The sequence below is a fragment of the Eptesicus fuscus genome, chromosome 9 (assembly GCF_027574615.1).
Source record: "Eptesicus fuscus isolate TK198812 chromosome 9, DD_ASM_mEF_20220401, whole genome shotgun sequence".
In the NCBI taxonomy this organism is placed as follows: Eukaryota; Metazoa; Chordata; class Mammalia; order Chiroptera; family Vespertilionidae; genus Eptesicus; species Eptesicus fuscus.
The window spans coordinates 75,826,412-75,847,002 of record NC_072481.1 but is presented as its reverse complement, the minus strand read 5'-3'; the positions used below and the strand labels follow the sequence as shown (position 1 = coordinate 75,847,002).

The window sequence follows — 20,591 nt, the reverse complement described above, 5'->3', positions numbered from 1 at the left end:
AAAGTTAATAACTATTGAATTTTTAAAGAGAAAATGTAAATTTAATTTTGAAAAATTTTATTTAAATGTTATTAATTTTAAAATACACTAAAAGCTAGTCATAAATTCAATTTTAATTGCCTATCCAGTTGCCAATAGAATCAGCATTATGCTACATATATGTGTTATGTCTAAATTTAAGACTAACATGAATTATTTAATATTGCAAAATTTTATTCAGCTGTCATGTACAATTGTTTCAAACAGTGAGCTAATTCAAGGGAGTCTCCAGATCCACAAAGGCAAGCAAGAAATAGATGCTCAGCCCTCTTAGAAAAGAATCCTTCATTATGCAAGAAACTATTGCATTCATTGAGAGAAAGAATTTGGCACAATAATTAATTTATATTTTCTCTTTCTTTAATGTGTCTGCCTCTCAAATCCTCCCTGCCGAAACAATACCTATTTCTGAAATTGACAGGGCACAATTTACAAACCTTCATGTCATCTGCACAGGATTGCCTGTGTTTGTTTGTTTCTATGTCATGGACATGAGATGAGGAAAGTGTTTCTCTGGGCCTTGACAAGTGTTAGCACCAAAGAAGATGTTTAGGGATGCAGATCTTGCTGTACCAGGACTGAGTGCCTGTTCTGAGTGGGAAAGGCACCTATGTGTTCTTTAATAATTTATTTTTGTGCAGAGTATTTTATCTTCAGGTCTCAGAGTATGAATGGCCCTACTATTCACCTTGATCCAGCTCTCACCTGCAATCATCAGAAATATTTTTTTGTGATCAAAACTGGAACCCACTGATAGATGACCAGTCTTACTTTGAACCTGGAAATAAGCTGTTTAATCTAGATCCACACAGCAAATATTAACAAGAAAGAAAAAGAAAAAATGAAACAAAGCAAGGACCATCAAACATCTAAAGAAAATCAATACTATGAAAGAGAGGCACCATATACAACAAATAAGAGAATTAAGACTTGATACACAGTGTTAATAAGAGGAAAGCCTGGCAATGGCCAGATCCTGACAGGCCTTATTGGTCCTTCTAAGGAGACTGTACTTTATAAAGTTGTCAGAGGGCCAGAGAAAGGTTTTCACCAGGGAATGACTTTATCATATTTGTGTTGTAGACAAGTCACTGCAGTGTGAAAAACAGCTTCAAGTGGAATAAGATTAGAGGCAGAAACAATTTAGGAATTTGTTTAATAGTCCAGATGGGAATTGATAGAAGCTTGAATTAAGGCAGTGGGAGTAGGAATAAAGAAAATAGTATGAGGCCCTGACCGGGTAGCTCCGTTGGTTAGAGTATTGTCCCAATATGCCAAGGTTGCAGGTTTCATCCCCAGTCAGGGCACATAAAAGAAGCAACCAATAAATATATACAACAGTGGAACAACAAATCAATGTTTCTCCCTCTCCTTTTTCTCCTCTCTCTAAAATCAATAAGTAATTTTTAAAAAATCTTTTAAAGAAACTAGTATAAAAGTATTTAGTAGATATAATCATTAGAACATAATGATTGATTTGATGTAAAGAATGAGAATACAATCAGTCAAGGATAATGTCCAGGTTTCTGATGGTTTGATTGTCTGGATCATTTTGTTACTAATTAATTTTGAAAAACAGGAGAAGAAGCAGATTTGGTTAAAGTTGAAATGAAAAAGAATAGTGATAATAATAACAGCAAATAATAATAATGATGGAATATATTAATCGAGTTTCTACTATGCGCTATGATTCCATTTTTTCTTTTAAAATATCTACATCTATTAATCCAGTTAATGCTATAGACATTCTGAAAAATGGATACTATTAGTCTTTTTTAACAGATGAGGATATTCAGGTGTAGCAAGGCTAAGTAACTTGCCATAACTCACAAACAATACTCAATAAACAGTGCTATTGTAGCTAAAATGTTATTATTGTTTCTTATAATGCCTGCTTTAATCTATTGTTGCATAAAACAAAAATAAAACTTACTGGCTTGAAACAACAATAAATATTTATTATATCATATAGTTTCTGTGGTCAGGAATGCAGGGGTAGCTTATGTAGGAGATTCTGGCTTGAGGTGTCTCATGAGTTTGTGATAAGACATCGCCTGGCCAGCAGTCATCAAAGGCTTGAGTGGGACTGGAGGATTCACTGCAAGTTGGCTCACTCTCATGGCTGGCACGCTGGTGCTGGCTGTTGGCAGAGGCCTGAGTTCCTTCCCATGTGGACATCTTCATAGGGCTGCTTGAGTTTCCTCATGATATGGCTGCTGACTTCCCCAGAGTGAATGATCCAAGAACGAAAAAGACAAAGCTATAATGTCTTTTAGCTCCTAGCCTCAGAAATCACACACTGCCATATCCTATTGCATATACAGGTCAGCCGGATTCAATGTGGGAGGGGCATATATAAAGGTAAGCGTCTTGGGGTGATCTTGGATACTGGCTGCCACATGTCCTTTAATTTTGCCTTGTGGCATTAAGTCATAGGATCTTCCCCAGTGCAGTCTAGCTCTCAGCTCATCTGTCTTAATGCACAGATAGATTTTTAGAGACAACCATGCATTCCATATCCTTTAGGCAATCCTATATTAATATTGTATCTGTCAGCCAAGCTTTAGTCAATGTTGAGCATCAGGAAGTTTGACATTGCAATCCCTGACAATTTCCCTGAGGCCAGTCAACTGCTCTTGATGATTAACTATATTGAAGGCCTAGCACAGCTGATCTCCACCTACAACTAACCCTCATCTCTCTCCAGTTAATACATTCCAGGTTCACTGGCCCTTTTTTCAACCTTGGAGCCTTTGAATGCTCTGGATGCTTTCCCTGCTTCCTCCCCTCTCCTTCTCTTTCTCCCTTGGCCATAGCTACCTCTAGGCTTCAGCTTCCATGTTGCTACTCAGAAGAACTTCTCTGCATGGGTGGGACTCCAACAGAGCCATGGCCTCTGAGAATTAAGGGCCCTGAGCCATGTCCTGCCATGAAGCAGATGAAAAGAACTATGTTCTGCTCAGGAAAGCAGCTCCATTAGCACCCTCATGAGAAAGAAAAGGCACCATTTGTCATTGTTATGAATAATAATAAAGACAATTACTGTTACCATTTGTCAGTAGATAGCAGTTTATCCTTGTCCCCATCTCCTTCCAGAATTCACTTGAATTAAAAACAATAGTGAGAGAGAAACCAAGATGGCGGCATAGGTTAAACACCTAACCTGCAGCCGGGCACAACAATTTCAAAAATACAACTAGAGGTCAGAACGGACATCGTCCAGAACCACAGGAGAGCTGGCGGACTGAAATGCCCACAGCTGGGGGGAAGGAGAAGGCCACGGGGACAGTCGGGGAAGCCGTAAAAGCCTGAGGTATGGAGAAACGGTCGGAGACACGAGCACACGCGCCTGCGGGGAGGATGGAACCAGAGAGGAGGGGGCGGCTGATGACCTGGCCGGAGTTCACTGGCAGGAAGGAGATAAAGGCTCCGGAGTGCGCTGAGCACCGGCTCCGATTGCACTGAACCCCATTCCGGGCGAAACCCTGGGAAACTCACTCACTTTCGCAACTCCGCCGCCCCCGCAGGCCGCCCGGCCCGGGACGCTGGGGACGCCGCCGCAGCGGCGGCGCCCGGAGCCCGGCGGCCTCCCAGCACCCGTCCCCGCCGCGCAGCCCCCGCGCGCCTGGTCCCGCGGGCCGTGCGCCCCGCACACCGGACGGAGGCCCGGGCGCCCTCTCCGGGCACCTCCCGGCGGCATAAGACTTCAGTAGAGTTGACTGAATTCAAGGGATTAAAAAGTATAAATTGGGGGGACGCCGCGGCGGCGACGTCCGGAACACGGTGATGGCGGTGCCTGGAGCTCGGCGGCCGCCCAGCGCCCGTCCCAGCCGCGCAGCCCTCGCGCGCCTGGTTCCGCGGGACGCGCGCACCGCGCAACGAACGGAGGCCCGGGCGCCCTCTCCGTGCACCTCCCGGCGGCGCTAGACTTCAGTAGAGTTGACTGAATTCAAGGGATTAAAAAGTATAAATTGGGGGGACGCCGCGGCGGCGACGTCCGGAACACGGTGATGGCGGTGCCTGGAACTCGGCGGCCGCCCAGCGCCCGTCCCAGCCGCGCGGCCCTCGCGCGCCTGGTTCCGCGGGACGCGCGCACCGCGCACCGGACGGAGGCCCGGGCGCCCTTTCCCTGCACCTCCCGGCGGCGCTAGACTTCAGTAGAGTTGACTGAAATGAAGGGATTAAGAAGTACAAATTGAGAAGTTTGAAAAAGATGGCGGCGGAGGTTAAAGGCTGTTCTGTTGCCTCGCACCCAGCGAAATCGGAGGGGATGAGGTGTGGAGGTGCGTGGGTCTGGCTGGTGGAGGGGGAAAGGGGCTTTTGTTCCAAACCTAAGGGAGATTAGCTCTCCATCACCCTGAAACCCATCTTCTGGCGAACCCCGGGAGACCCAGATGCCTGCGGGGAGAGGCGGGACTCTTGCAGAGGTGCGCCCAGCAATCAGTGTTTGCTGCGCTGGAATGCGGAACGAGGGGACTTAGATACATGGAAGGCAGAAGGACCAGACTCACAGCCATCTAGGCTCGCCGCACCATGGCCTGTTGGCGCCCTGAGACCCCGCCCCGCCCTGGGACCCGCCCCGCATGTTTTGAAGACCTGCCCCGCAAGTCTTGCAGGCACACCTGCGCCCCAAGCAACGGCTTATGCATGTGGGTGGCCTGCCCTCTGGCAGCGGACCAGATGATCTGCTGTTCTAGTCAGACTGCTCCAGGGCCACTCAGACAGGAGGAAGAAACTACAGTTTTTGCTGTAATCCTTGCTGAGTGCCTAAGGCAGTAGCTGATCTACACCCCATTGGAGACCCAGAAACGAGGGCATCTAGTGGTCTGTGGGAGATGACACCAGATTTCAACCACGTGCATAAGGGACACATTCAATGGGAATATTCAGTGAGCGCCAAAGCTTTGCTGCACCAAGACCCGGCCCATAAACGTGTCTCCTGCACAGCAACTCTTCCTTTATAGACAAAGAGAGCCCCCCCAGTGACACCAACAACAATCAAGACTTAACTATACAAAGGAGGACCAAGATGGAGGCATAGGGCGGAAGCCTGATTGTTGCCTACCACAACAACTTTGAGACTACGACAAGAGAGCAGAGCAGACACCATCCAAGACCACCATAGGGCTGGCTGAGTAGATGCTCTACAACTAGAATAAAAGAGGGGTATGTGGGATGATGCTGATGCCGGTGACCCAAAGACCACACTTTAAGAACTACAGCTCAGGCGACACAAAAGAACTATGGCTCAGGCGATACAACAGCGGCCTGGAACGTGCTCGGCGCAGTTCCCCCGGCGGTCTCCGGCTGAGGGGACGGCTCCACTGGCAGCCAAGCACGGACAGACGAGCCCCTATGAGACATGGGGTGGGAGACTCCGCGCTTGCTGACCTCTGAGTCCGTCAAGAATCTCAACGCCCCGGAAGCGGCCAGGTGCGCATGCTCGGCGACCGGCCACCTATGCAGACCCAAGGGCCGACGCATCGACGCCAGACTGGCCCACCGCCATGCACCGGGTGCACCGGAACTTCGCCGAGCCGCCGCCCGACGAGTTCTGCAGCAGCCATACTGGAGCTCTGGAAGGATGGCCAGGGGAATTGCTGAGGGGGGATTGACCGGCAGGAATTGGGATCGGGAAGACGGGGCCCCGCTGAGACCCGGGTGCGGGCGGGGTTGCGCGCCTCTGGACTCGGGTGTGGTCACACGCCTCTGGGTATAAGTGAGGCCTCACGTCCCTGGGTCTAGGTGAGGCCACATGCCCCTGGGTCCAGGTGAGGCCGGACTCCGGGTCCGGGTGAGGCCAAGTGCCCCTGGACCCGGATGACGCTGGACCCCATGCCCGGGCGAGGCCAAGCGCCCCTGGGTCTGGGAGAGCCCACACACCCCTGGGTCCAGGCGAGACCATGTGTCCCTGGATCCGGGTGAGGCTGCGTGCACCTAGGCCCGGGTGAGCCCAAGTGGCCCTGGGTCTGGGAGAGGCCAAGCGTCCCTGGGTGCGGGTGAGACCAAGTGTCCCTGGATCCGGGTGAGGCCTCGTGCACCTAGGCCCGGGTGAGGCCACGTGCCCCTGGGTCTGGGAGAGGCCAAGCGTCCCTGGGTCCGGGCGAGACCATGCGTCCCTGGATCCGGATGAGGCCTCGTGCACCGAGGCCCGGGTGAGCCCAAGTGGCCCTGGGTCTGGGAGAGGCCAAGCGTCCCTGGGTCCGGGTGAGACCATGTGTCCCTGGATCCGGGTGATGCCTTGTGCACCTAGGCCCGGGTGAGCCAAAGTGGCCCTGGGTCTGGGAGAGGCCAAGCGTCCCTGGGTCCGGGTGAGACCATGTGTCCCTGGATCCGGATGAGGCCTCGTGCACCTAGGCCCGGGTGAGCCCAAGAGGCCCTGGGTCTGGGAGAGGCCAAGCGTCCCTGGGTCCGGGTGAGACCATGTGTCCCTGGATCCGGATGAGGCCTCGTGCACCTTGGCCCGGGTGAGCCCAAGTGGCCCTGGGTCTGGGAGAGGCCAAGCGTCCCTGGGTCCGGGTGAGACCATGCGTCCCTGGATCCGGATGAGGCCTCGTGCGCCTAGGTCCGGGTGAGCCCAAGAGGCCCTGGGTCTGGGAGAGGCCAAACGTCCCTGGGTCCGGGTGAGACCATGTGTACCTGGGTCCGGGTGAGGCCTCGTGCACCTAGGCCCGGGTGAGCCCAAGTGGCCCTGGGTCTGGGAGAGGCCAAGCGTCCCTGGGTCCGGGTGAGACCATGTGTCCCAGGATCCGGGTGAGGCCTCGTGCACCTAGGCCCGGGTGAGCCCAAGTGGCCCTGGGTCTGGGAGAGGCCAAGCGTCCCTGGGTCCGGGTGAGACCATGTGTCCCAGGATCCGGGTGAGGCCTCGTGCACCTAGGCCCGGGTGAGCCCAAGTGGCCCTGGGTCTGGGAGAGGCCAAGCGTCCCTGGGTCCGGGTGAGACCATGTGTCCCTGGATCCGGGTGAGGCCTCGTGCACCTAGGCCCGGGTGAGCCCAAGTGGCCCTGGGTCTGGGAGAGGCCAAGCGTCCCTGGGTCCGGGTGAGACCATGTGTCCCTGGATCCGGGTGAGGCCTCGTGCACCTAGGCCCGGGTGAGCCCAAGTGGCCCTGGGTCTGGGAGAGGCCAAGCGTCCCTGGGTCCGGGTGAGACCATGTGTCCCTGGATCCGGGTGAGGCCTCGTGCACCTAGGCCCGGGTGAGCCCAAGTGGCCCTGGGTCTGGGAGAGGCCAAGCGTCCCTGGGTCCGGGTGAGACCATGTGTCCCTGGATCCGGGTGAGGCCTCGTGCACCTAGGCCCGGGTGAGCCCAAGTGGCCCTGGGTCTGGGAGAGTTCAAGCGTCCCTGGGTCCGGGTGAGACCATGTGTCCCAGGATCCGGGTGAGGCCTCGTGCACCTAGGCCCGGGTGAGCCCAAGTGGCCCTGGGTCTGGGAGAGGCCAAGCGTCCCTGGGTCCGGGTGAGACCATGCGTCCCTGGATCCGGATGAGGCCTCGTGCACCTAGGCCCGGGTGAGCCCAAGAGGCCCTGGGTCTGGGAGAGGCCAAGCGTCCCTGGGTCCGGGTGAGACCATGTGTCCCTGGATCCGGATGAGGCCTCGTGCACCTAGGCCCGGGTGAGCCCAAGTGGCCCTGGGTCTGGGAGAGGCCAAGCGTCCCTGGGTCCGGGTGAGACCATGCGTCCCTGGATCCGGATGAGGCCTCGTGCGCCTAGGTCCGGGTGAGCCCAAGAGGCCCTGGGTCTGGGAGAGGCCAAACGTCCCTGGGTCCGGGTGAGACCATGTGTACCTGGGTCCGGGTGAGGCCTCGTGCACCTAGGCCCGGGTGAGCCCAAGTGGCCCTGGGTCTGGGAGAGGCCAAGCGTCCCTGGGTCCGGGTGAGACCATGTGTCCCTGGATCCGGGTGAGGCCTCGTGCACCTAGGCCCGGGTGAGCCCAAGTGGCCCTGGGTCTGGGAGAGGCCAAGCGTCCCTGGGTCCGGGTGAGACCATGTGTCCCAGGATCCGGGTGAGGCCTCGTGCACCTAGGCCCGGGTGAGCCCAAGTGGCCCTGGGACTGGGAGAGGCCAAGCGTCCCTGGGTCCGGGTGAGACCATGCGTCCCTGGATCCGGGTGAGGCCTCGTGCACCTAGGCCCGGGTGAGCCCAAGTGGCCCTGGGTCTGGGAGAGGCCAAGCGTCCCTGGGTCCGGGTGAGACCATGTGTCCCTGGATCCGGGTGAGGCCTCGTGCACCTAGGCCCGGGTGAGCCCAAGTGGCCCTGGGTCTGGGAGAGGCCAAGCGTCCCTGGGTCCGGGTGAGACCATGTGTCCCTGGATCCGTGTGAGGCCTTGTGCACCTAGGCCCGGGTGAGCCCAAGTGGCCCTGGGTCGGGGAGAGGCCAAGCGTCCCTGGGTCCGGGTGAGACCATGTGTCCCTGGATCCGGGTGAGGCCTCGTGCACCTAGGCCCGGGTGAGCCCAAGTGGCCCTGGGTCTGGGAGAGGCCAAGCGTCCCTGGGTCCGGGTGAGACCATGTGTCCCTGGATCCGGGTGAGGCCTCGTGCACCTAGGCCCGGGTGAGCCCAAGTGGCCCTGGGTCTGGGAGAGGCCAAGCGTCCCTGGGTCCGGGTGAGACCATGTGTCCCAGGATCCGGGTGAGGCCTCGTGCACCTAGGCCCGGGTGAGCCCAAGTGGCCCTGGGTCTGGGAGAGGCCAAGCGTCCCTGAGTCCGGGTGAGACCATGCGTCCCTGGATCCGGATGAGGCCTCGTGCACCTAGGCCCGGGTGAGCCCAAGTGGCCCTGGGTCTGGGAGAGGCCAAGCGTCCCTGGGTCCGGGTGAGACCATGCGTCCCTGGATCCGGATGAGGCCTCGTGCGCCTAGGCCCGGGTGAGCCCAAGAGGCCCTGGGTCTGGGAGAGGCCAAACGTCCCTGGGTCCGGGTGAGACCATGTGTACCTGGGTCCGGGTGAGGCCTTGTGCACCTAGGCCCGGGTGAGCCCAAGTGGCCCTGGGTCTGGGAGAGGCCAAGCGTCCCTGGGTCCGGGTGAGACCATGTGTCCCTGGATCCGGGTGAGGCCTCGTGCACCTAGGCCCGGGTGAGCCCAAGTGGCCCTGGGTCTGGGAGAGGCCAAGCGTCCCTGGGTCCGGGTGAGACCATGTGTCCCTGGATCCGGGTGAGGCCTCGTGCACCTAGGCCCGGGTGAGCCCAAGTGGCCCTGGGTCTGGGAGAGGCCAAGCGTCCCTGGGTCCGGGTGAGACCATGTGTCCCTGGATCCGGGTGAGGCCTAGTGCACCTAGGCCCTGGTGAGCCCAAGTGGCCCTGGGTCTGGGAGTGGCCAAACGTTCCTGGGTCTGGGTGTGACCATGTGTCCCTGGATCCGAGTGAGGCCTCGTGAACCTAGGCCCGGGTGAGGCCACGTGCCCCTGGGTCTGGTAGAGGCCAAGCGTCCCTGGGTCCGGGTGAGACCATGCGTCCCTGGATCCGGATGAGGCCTCGTGCACCTAGGCCCGGGTGAGCCCAAGTGGCCCTGGGTCTGGGAGAGGCCAAGCGGCCCTGGGTCCGGGTGAGACCATGTGTCCCTGGATCCGGGTGAGGCCTCGTGCACCTAGGCCCGGGTGAGCCCAAGTGGCCCTGGGTCTGGGAGAGGCCAAGCGTCCCTGGGTCCGGGTGAGACCATGTGTCCCTGGATCCAGGTGAGGCCTTGTGCAACTAAGCCCGGGTGAGGCCACGTGCCCCTGGGTCTGGGAGAGGCCAAGTGTCCTTGGGTACGGGTGAAGCCAGATCCTGGGTCCGGGTGAGGCCGTGCGCCCCTGGATCCACCCGGGTGAGGCTGGGTCCCAGGCCCGGGTGAGACCACGCGCCCCTTGGATATGGGTGAGGCCACGTGCCCCTTAGTCCAGGTGACGCCGTGCCCCTGGGTTCGACCGAGACCAAACCAGAGGGAGTCAGACCTCCATTACCACCATTTGTCCACCATCCAGAGCTGAGGGGTCAGTTCTGACATGTACACATAAGGAACTACTGGACATCGAAATTGGGTCTCAAAAGAACTGTTGGTCCAGAGGGAAGCTCGCTACAGATTGATTCATTTGCCTGTCAGCATAAATATTATTGCTCGTCTCACATTCAGTTCTTATTAGTATATATCTAGTGACATTTGATCTCGTTCATCTAGAGGAAATGATGAACAACATAGACTGAGGAACAAGAACAGAACCAGAAGCAAGGCGGCATCGATCGGACTATCGGGCCTCAGAGGGAGGATACGGGAGGGTAGGGGGAGGGTGGGGGGAGGGGGAGAGTTCAACCAAAGGACCTGTATGCATGCATATAAGCCTATCCAACGGTTAAGTTCAACAGGGGATTGGGGCATGCGTGGGGAGAGGGGTGGGATGGGAATGGGGGGATGAGGACAAATAATTGACACCTTAATCAATAAAGAAATTAAAAAAAAAAATAAAAAAATAAAATAAAATAAAATTTTGAAAAAAAAAAAAATAACTGGGATTCAATCAAGACATTGCTTCTGATTGTTATATCTTCTAAGTCTTTTTAAATTAAAAACATTTTCTCTTTAAAAAAAAAAAAAAATAAAAAATAAAAACAATAGTGATTAAAAGGGACTTTACTAAAGATGTCAAGTGAAGAATAAAAAGAAAAGTCTGGGGGGAAAAAAGTCCCTTAGATATCCCCGTTCCAAAGCAACTTTCTTCACTGCTCTCATGTAGGGATATTTGATCCAGTGTTAGGTTGTAAATGTTTAGCAGTCAGCTGTTTGAGGGGTGGAAGGGCCCACTACTGCGGAGTAAATATTCTCACATGTTTGATTTTGCACTACCAGCATGATGTCACTGAACATGGGAGCTGGGAAGAGATGCCAACCATCAGCTCTTGGGAGCCAACAGGAGCCAGCTCCAGCACACCCTAATACCCCTCAATACCAACCTCACTGATTCTTCTTCCTCACAACTACCCCATCTCTCAGCTCCTACCCATCAAACTCTGCATATCCAAACCCCATTCAACATTCAGAAAGACAAAAGGCCTCCAGTTAACAGGATTCACCCTTCCTAGAGGGCAGTATATTTTGATAACAGAGCTTGACTCTTAAGGTCTTAGTCCCAAGAAAGACATCAAAGCATTTCTTCTAAACTCATGCAGTAGAGTAATTCAAGAGAATGTAATTTCCTCTATTTCCTTATACTAAAGTGACCAGATCATCCCGCTTTTGGCGGGACAAAACCGATTTTAGGGACTTTTTTAAAACGCCGTGGGACGCGGGACAAATTGTTAAAAATCGGTTTTGTCCCGCCAAAAGCGGGACGATCTGGTCACCTTACCTTATACGTATGTCATCTCATTTATAATCCCCATAACAGTCATTTGGGATATTACCTCAAATTTCTAATTAGGAAATTGAAGTTTAGGGAGTTTAAGGGACTTGCCCAAATTCACTGAATTAGAAAGTGGTATAACTAGAATCTGAAGTGATTCCATATTTTTGGGCTCTGAATCCTTACCTACATCAGGTGTGTCATTGAGTCCTGATTGAGAAATACTGATACAACCATTTTCCAATCAGCCACAGAGCCGTCCCAGGATGTTGCTGGAGAATTACAGAATTAACACAATAACTCCAATATACAGAGTGAGTTTTAAATAAGAAAATTTATGAAATTTTTCTTTTGTGTAACTATGCACAAAACACAAAGCCAGGTAGAATTGTGGATAAAAACCTGGGACTTAAGGCATTTTCAACATTTGTAGAAAAGAAATGAATAAATTATTTTAAGGCAAATCCCATAAAGTGCTGCATCTTGGAGATAATCTAAGGAATACCTGTTAACCATACAAGGCTTCAACATGTCAGGTGGGATCCTTAGAAAATCAGTTCATACTAGCTAAACTCAGTTTTTGGTAGCCTGCCCTATTTACCCTTTTAAAAAAATATATATGTTTTTAAATTGATTTTAGAGAGGGGGGAAGGGTGAGGCAGGTAGAGATGGAAACATCAATGCTGAGAATCATCAATTGGCTATTAAGCCAGTGATTCTTAACCCTTAATATGAAGTGCAAAACAGCTGGTCAAATGGCTATCTGTATTTTATCTCGGGACTCAGACTGTTTATTGACAAAACAATGGAATCTTAGAGAACACAGTCCAACAATATCAGAATTTCAAAGTGTGTGAGCTATTTCTTATGGCCCATGTTATGGTGCTCCAAAAAGGTGAGCTTAAGTTGAAAGTGGCTGAAATCTGAAATCTAAGAGCTGGCATCAATATTTTAAAAACACTCTTGATCCCATAGGACCCATCCAACCACCTCCCTTAATGTACTGCTGCCTGACAAAGTGGGCAATTACCATTTATAAAAATGTGGCTGAACTACAAGCCTGGAGCCGATTAACCTCACCTACCTGCACCATACATAATTTTGAATCACTCAAGACAGATGTGGAGATGAAGGCCAATAAGCTAAAGGTTATTGAAGAACAACAGAGCACCGAAGTCTGTTGCTAAGAAACAGAAGCCCGTAGGTCCAGTTCTAGGCTCAACTAGTCATCTGGTTTTGGTTATTAGCCCAGAGAATTACATGGAAGCAAGAACTAACTAAACTCCAAGTCTGGCAAACAAAGACTAATGGTTATTTCATCTCGAAAGCTCTTGCCACACACTATTAGTAGCTAAAGAGGTGTAACCTCAGGAAGAAGAAATCCTCTGCAACATCCACCTTAAATGTGGCCATGGAGGAAAATGTACCATTTTGACTGATTAAGAAACTTGTTCCATTGCCAATGTTGGGGATCTTGCTAGTCCTGCCAAGCAGTGTATGATGTATACTATAGATTGGAGACTACTGGATGTTTTTCCTACTCGTTTCTTTCCTAAAGAAGGGTTGTTGGAGGCTGGGTAACAAAAGCAGAAGATGACTGACAGATCACAACTGCAGTTTTGTTCCTGATTCAGGTACTTTGATCCTGGCAATAGCATGTTGTGCCATTTCCAGGCTATCGGGAAATAGATGCTGATGCAGTTAGGAGTGCAAAAGGTTTATTATGGGGTGGCAGAAGAAGCCACAGGGTGGGGGGAGGGGGGAAGGACGACACATTACACTAGTCCCCACTCCCCCCAAAAAAGACTTTCCGGGAGTAATGTATGTAAAAGATAAAGTGGGGGAGCAAGTTGGTTTGGGTAGGGAAAGCCTTCAGCTGACAATGCAGACCATACAAAGCCTGGGTCAGTGTAATGGACAGCTCCTTAGCAAACATTACAGTTACAGTAGCCTGCATTGAATAGAAATGGCTAGATGTGAATAAGCCAGTCATGCTTAATGATTGCCTGGCAGGGTTGCCCAGGAAGAGCATGACCTCAGCTGACAAGCTGGGGTAGGTCCTGAAGGGGCTGCTCATGGAGGCTGTCGGCTAATTGCACTCTTCACAGCTGAGTGGCATGTTCTTTCTTGAGAGCAGACCTGATGGTTGCACTTTCCTGGCTGCTACAGTGTGATGACCAGTTGATTTGACTATCTAGGAAATATGATTCTCTCATTCCCATTCCATACTGGCTAAGTTGGTGTGTTGAGAGAGAGAGAGAGAGTTTTATCATTTAAGTTGGGTTTTGCTAGATTATGTAGAATTACCCAGATAACTTAAGACATGTATTTCATATTGCAACTAGATAAGACTTTGAATTATCTTATTTTGAGAATAAGTGGTTGTGTTTTGGTTGCCTATGGCATTTCAATATGGAATTGGACATGTTTTAAGGCATATGTATAGGAAAATGGGTGTGTGGGAATGTTCAGCTGCAAAAAGGAATGAACTGAGTAGTAAAAATCCATTTTGCTCCCCAGGACCCAGTCATCATTCTTTTAGCAAAAGTAGCCCAACTTTCCTCTATGGAACCATCCTGTCCCACACAACCAATCCAGGTGCTTTAGAGAGAGCTCATTCCTCCCGGGCCTCCAGAAGTGGGCGTGGCTCAGCCTTAGCAAATCAATGCACTGCATTCCCTGTTCCATCGTGATTCTACAAGGTAAGCACAAGACCCAGTCAGAGCCCATGACATGCAATGAGGCTTTTAAAAAAATATATATTGAGTAGGAAGTAATGCTTTTTTTCTCCTGGATTTGAATTTGGAAATTGGCTTGGAAGCTAATGACAACCATCTTGATACCTTGCAGAGTCTGAGAATAAAAATGAAGTCAAGATGAATGACAGTCAAGAGATGGAGAGAGATGGGTCCTGGGTGAAATTATTTGAGGCTCTAAATACACTTTTGCCTGAAGCGTGATCCTAAGATGTAAACATCCCTTTTTACTTTAGATACACACACATAATCCCCCACACACATTATGTATGTACACACCTACATATGCTATTTCATTTATATTTCCTTCTATATAATAAAAGTGAGTTCACACTGATATCTCTAATTCAAATTCAGTACCACAGGCTTCATTCTTATTTTCTTTCTTTTCCAATGTATAATCCTCTTATTTGACAGAGAGAAACTTGGCTCATGTTTTCCTCAATATATTAACATATTTGCTTAATCATCCTATAGGTAGCTAATTTCCCATTGTGTCCTCCATGACTCCTCCTGTCATAGATACACTCCTCACCCCACTTGAAATCTGACACCCCACACCATACCAGTTACAACCACTCCTCTTTTTCAGACACTAGCCTTACTCTGTTTGGGCTCTGATATTTTGCATCAAGCTGGTACCGGTGCTAACTACACAGATATCCTCTTCACTCAACTCAGGCTCTGACATCCTAAGCTTGGGCACCACTACTGAGCAGTATCCATCGTATGGATGTACAATAGTTTAACCACTCACCTAGTGAAGGACATGTTGGTTATTTCCAGTGTGGTACCTTACAAATAAAGGTGCTGAGAACAGTTGTGTATATGTTTTAGTGTGAACATAGATCGTCAGTTCGCTGGGATAAATGTCCAGGAATATAACTGATGTTTCATATGACAAGGGCATGTTTAGTTTATAAGAAACTGCCAGGCCCATTTCCAGAATAGCTTTCTCACTACTTTCTCACAGTTAAATGGTTTTTTACTGAATTGTTCAGGAACGGCAGGGGGATGGAGGGGAAGGATAGGCAAGTTAAGGGAAGGGAAGGAAAAGAAGAAAAGAAAGAATCAGTAATGGACTATTACCCATATTTTTAAGTCTATGTCTAGTTTATCTATTTTTCTTTTCATCTATATTTATTTTCATACTATTGAACCTTTTAATTTGTATTATTATGTAATAGTTTCCTATAAAAGCTCTTTTTACCTGTTATTTTTAGTATTATTATTTAACATTTTGTCCATTATTAATTTTTAAAAATATATTTTTTAATTGTTGATAGTATTACAGATGTCCCCATTCCACCCTGCCCTACCTGCCTAGGCCATCACCATACTATTGTCTGTGTCCATGGGCTGTGCATATCTATATATATAAAAAAGCCAGCAACTGGAATGCTGTAACAACCAGAATGACCAGAATGACCGGTCACTGTGACATCCACTGCGGCCAGCAAACTGGCCCTATTGGGGGTGGGGCCGGCTGGCCAACCCCCTGGGGCCCCGCCCCTGATCACCCCTCCTACCCCAATAGGGGGTGGGGCCGGCCCTACCCCCAATGGGCCCTCACCACCCCGATCGGCCTGCAGCCCCTCCCCTGGCCTGCCCTGCCCCTGATTGCCCACCCCACCCTACCCCAATAGGGGGTAGGGCAGGCTAGCCAACCTCCTGCAGCCTCTCCCCCCGGCTGGCCCAGGCCCGATAGGCTCCCCACACACCAATTGGGGGTGGGGCTGCTGGCCCAGCTCCAATCCGCCCCGATTGGGGCCAGACTGGCCGGACCCCAACCGTGCATGAATTCGTGCACTGGGCCTCTAGTCTATAATAATAAAAGTGTAATATGCTAATTAGACCGGACATCCTTTCAGACGTCCTTCTGGATGCCCTTCTGGATGAAGCCAGGGCTGCAAGGGCAGCCCAGGTCCCGGGTGCCAGAGGGAAGCCAGTGCTGGCAGCTGGGGGAAGAAAGGCCTACTCTTGCACGAATTTTGTGCATTGGGCCTCTAGTAAGTATATAAGTTCTTTGGTTTATCTCTTCTCTTCCCTCCCACTGCCTGACATATGTTAGTCTTTTCCATGCCTCGGGTCTTATTTTGTTGGTCAATTCATGTTGTTCATTAGATTCCACAAATAAATGAGATCATGTGATATTTTTCTTTCTCTGACTGGCTTATTTCACTTAGCATAATAGTCTCCAGGTCCATCCATGCTATCTCAAAGAGTAAGAGATCCTTTTTTATAGCTGCATTGTATTCCATTATGTAAATGTATCACAGCTTTTTTATCCACTCATCTACTGATGGACACTTGGGCTGTTTCCAAATCTTAGCTATTATAAATAATGCTGCTATGAACATAGGCATGATTTATTCTTTCAGATTTGTATTTTGGGGTTTTTAGGATATATTTCCAGAAGTGGGATCACACAGCAGTTCCATTTTTTGAGGAAACTCCATACTGTTTTCCACAGTGGCTGCACCAGTCTGCATTTCCACCAGCAGTGAACTAGTGTTCCCTTTCTCCACATCCTCGCCAGCACTTGTGGTTTGTTGATTTATTGATGATAGCCATTCTGACAGGTGTGAGGTGATATCTCATTGTGTTTTTAATTTGCATTTCTCTCATGATTACTGATGTTGAGCACTTTTTCGTATGTCTGTACGTCCTCTTTGGAGAAGTGTCTTTTTAGGTCCTTTCCCATTTTTTAAATTAGATTGTTTGTCTTCCTTTTGTTGAGTTCTATAAGGATTTTATGTATTTTGGAGATTAATCCCATATCAGATGTATCATTGGCAAGTATATTCTCCCATACGGTGGGTTCACTTTTCATTTTGATGGTGGTTTGTTTTGCTGTGCAGAAGCTTTTTATTTTGATGTATTCTCATTTGTTTATTTTTTCCTTTGTTTCTCTTGCCCTAGGAGATGTATTGGTGAAAATTCTGCTATGTGAGATTTTACTGCCTATGTTTTCTTCTAGGATTTTTATGGTTTCACAACTTACATTTAAGTCTTTTTTAAAAATCCTCACATGAGGATATTTTTTCCATTGATACTTAGAGAGAGTAGAAGGGAGAGAGGGGAGGGAGGGGGAGAGATAAAGAGAAAGGAAGATTGATATGAGAGAGACACATCGTTTGGTTGCCTCCCGCATGTGCCCTGACTAGGGCTGCAACCCAGGTACGTGCCCTTGACTGGGAATCGAACCTGTGACCCTTTGGTGCTTGGCTTGACGCTCTAACCACTGAGATACACTGGCTAGGGCAATTATTACATTTTTAAAGCCAGGTTTATTGAGGTACAATATACATAGAATACAATTCACCTCTAATGCACAGTTCTGAGTTTTGATAAATGCACAGAATCGTGTAACAGCCACCAAAATCAAAATACAGAACATTTTAACACCTAAAATGTTCCCTCATGTCCCACTATAGACTGCCTTCCCAACTCTGTTCCTGTCAATTAATAGCCTGTTTTCTGCCCCCATAGTTTTACCTTTTCTACAATGTCGTACAAATGGACATTGTAGGCATTTAAGTCTGATATTTTTCATGTAGCATATTTTCACATGTGTTAAAGAGTTGGTTTGTTTTTCTTGCTGAACAATATTTCATTGTATGCATGTACCAAAGTGTAACTATTTATTAGTTGAAAGATTTTGGAGGGTTGTCTTCAGGTATCTTTAAAAATAATTTTTATAAACATTGACTGATTTCTATAAAAATTCTTTTATAATATTTTTTGTATAATTTTATATTTGTTTTGATTTGCTTACTGTATCTGCATTCTTTTTTCTATTTACTGTTTTTTTTTTTACTGTGTTATATGTGGCATTTTTTCATTGTATTAGTCTCTTTAAAAAGCAGCTTTTGATGTAATTTTCAAGTGTATTTTAAATTTCAAATTAGCTTTATTATGCTTTTAGTGTATTTTCACTCAGGATTTAAAATTTTTCTTTTCTATCATCTGAAATTGAATGTTTATGTAATTAATTGTCTATTAGTAGCAAAATGATTTATGAGCATATATTTTCTTCTAAGATGAGTTTTCCTGCATTTCAAGGTTTCTGAGAAGTACTTTATTATTTTAATAGACTTTTATTGTGTTCTTAATTTTCTCCTTGATAAGTCTATTACTTAGAAGAATTAAAATTGTTTTCATGTAATTAGGTTTTTATGTTGCATATTTTTGTTATTTATTTCTGTTTTTAGCACAACTGATGGCCTAGAGAACATTTGTATGTACTATAGAGTTCCTCTACCTCATTTAATTTATTACAAATATCAATTAATTCTATATTTGAAGATGTCAGGACCTTTAATACAATACTTCATCTACTCAGTTTCTCATATTGACACTGGAGAATAAAAATCTACAATATAACTTTGATTCTTGCAATTCCTGTATTTCTAACAAACACATATACACTGGGGGTTTGACACTGGGCTCACGAGTCACTTGGTTCTTTTCTACCTAACTTCTGCCACTTTCCTAGGTAAATTATCCATTCCATTTCTTAGTGTCAGAGTTCCTTAATCTCCACTCCAACTCTTATTTCCTTTCAACAGCCCTCTCTCCTGGACACATCCTAGAGCTTGTTACAATTTAGGACTCTTTTATCTTTGATATCTCTCTCTCAGGCCACATCCTTCCTCTCAATTCCTGACTCCCACAGAGTAGCAAACTCATCTAATTCTGCTCTCCAGCCCCTCAGCTCTTTCCCTACTTCTAGTTGGGCTTATCCCATTTTGGTTTCTCTTTCTTCTCTATCTAATTTGACCCTCATTTCAGCCATTTCAACTTTGTTCTCACTGGTACCTTTACTTACCTTCCCCTCTTGTCTTTCTACTTTATCTGTCCCACAAATTCCCAACCCTGGATCATTATATTCATCTCTCTTCTCTGGAGAATTAGTAAAGTTTCTTGATTGACAATGAGAAACCAACTGGAGCTAGCTTCAAAGAAAGAAATTAGCATAAAGCTCCAAATTTGTACCCTCAGAAAACCAAGGTTAAGAATGTAGCCTGGCCTCTAAGGGACCAGAATGGGACTTCCCTCCTCATTTTTCTCTCTGCTCCTCTCTTCCTGCTTCTTTTTTCTCTCATTCTCTTTATCTAGAACAGCTTTCTTTTCTCCCACAGTCACATGAAGGTCAATAATACATAACTCCTCTGTTAGAGAAATGTCAAAACTGATATTGGACTTTCTTAGTCCAAATTTTGAAATCATGGGGAAAGAGCTTTGATTGGCCCAATTTTGGTCAGGGCTCAATTCTAGATCAATCAATGAGGGCCTAAGGGCATGGTCATACTTCATAAAAATGGCAGCTGAGGACCCAGAGTTGTTGCCAGTAGGATAGGATATGATGATGGGGCTTCCCCAAGTTATATATAACTTATGAAATCCAGTACTGTGGTCAGAGGAATACTAGATTCTGATTGAACTGGTCTTAGTTAGATGCCCACTGGTAGAGGCTGAAGTAGTCTATGGCAACCTGAACCACATAAAATTAGAGTAGATTCTTCTAGATAATGAAAAACAATGACTACCTGAAATAGTTACTAAATGATAGATAAGGAAGCTGAGAAACTTCCTGGTGGTTAATAACCATCTATTGCAAGGCCAGAATGAATAAGTTTTTACTCAATATGTTTTCATTGCTTTATTTGAAGTTTAAAAACACACCTTAGAATGTTAAAAATATCCTCATTCATTGTTAAATACCAAACAGTATTTTTCCAAAGTCAAATATAAATGACTTTAGATTATTTTGGATTAACCACACCATTGTTTCCTTCCATTAGCCAAGGTAATCAACAGTCAATTATATAAACTTATGTGTGTCATTTGTCTAATAATATATCATAATTATGTAAAAACAAATGAACGTCAGGGAGTACAGTTTTGCTTTGGGCAAATTCATTTAGGATATGAATTCTACCCATATTGATATGTAACATAATTAAATATATGCTTAGAAAATGCTATAATTATTCACTGAGTGCCTTTATACTACACATTTTTTTCTGCCTCTTATAAATCATTTACTGAGAAATTATAGAGGGTAAATATAACAACACAACAAAGAATAAGGATAAAAAGTCTTGTTTTCTTTATTTTGTTCTAGTTGCTTTTTCCTTTGTCTCTGCTCTTACTCTCCTATTGAATGGGCAACAGCCCCAAAGAGGGTCTTCGGGAAATCTGGAATAACCAAATGAATCAAATAAGCCAAAACTGAATACCTTCCTCCCCTCCCAGCTGTTGCAGTGTAACCTGATTTCTCTGTAGCTTCAGAGAGTATATTCTCATGAAATCAGCCTGCAAGGATTGTTCTTTTCTCTGACAGAGTTTCTGACTAAAGCCCTCCTAGGCCTTTGTTAGTCCCACCACTCACTCTCAAAGAAATTTGCTCTCAGTGGAATTGCAAATGTCTAAATCTCCCTTACAGATTTATCACTTATAAGAAAATATTTGGAAAGAAGCCAAT

At 47.8% G+C, this 20,591-nt stretch overlaps 1 long non-coding RNA gene across 2 annotated transcripts in view; it reads right to left on the bottom strand.

Annotated features, from left to right (window-relative positions):
* Nucleotides 1–2,038: 2,038 nt before the first annotated feature.
* The window catches only part of LOC114233179 (uncharacterized), a 30,320-nt gene continuing 11,767 nt past the window's right edge, over nt 2,039–20,591 (bottom strand). The window contains exons 3-5 of one of the 2 annotated variants that reach the window (XR_008557084.1): nt 11,532–11,617; nt 3,089–3,141; nt 2,039–2,255 (exon numbers count right to left, since the gene is read on the bottom strand). This is a non-coding gene — a long non-coding RNA (uncharacterized LOC114233179). Of the gene's footprint in view, nt 2,256–2,791; nt 2,964–3,088; nt 3,142–11,531; nt 11,618–20,591 lie in introns of those variants that run through there. The other variant, XR_008557083.1, reaches the window with a different exon arrangement.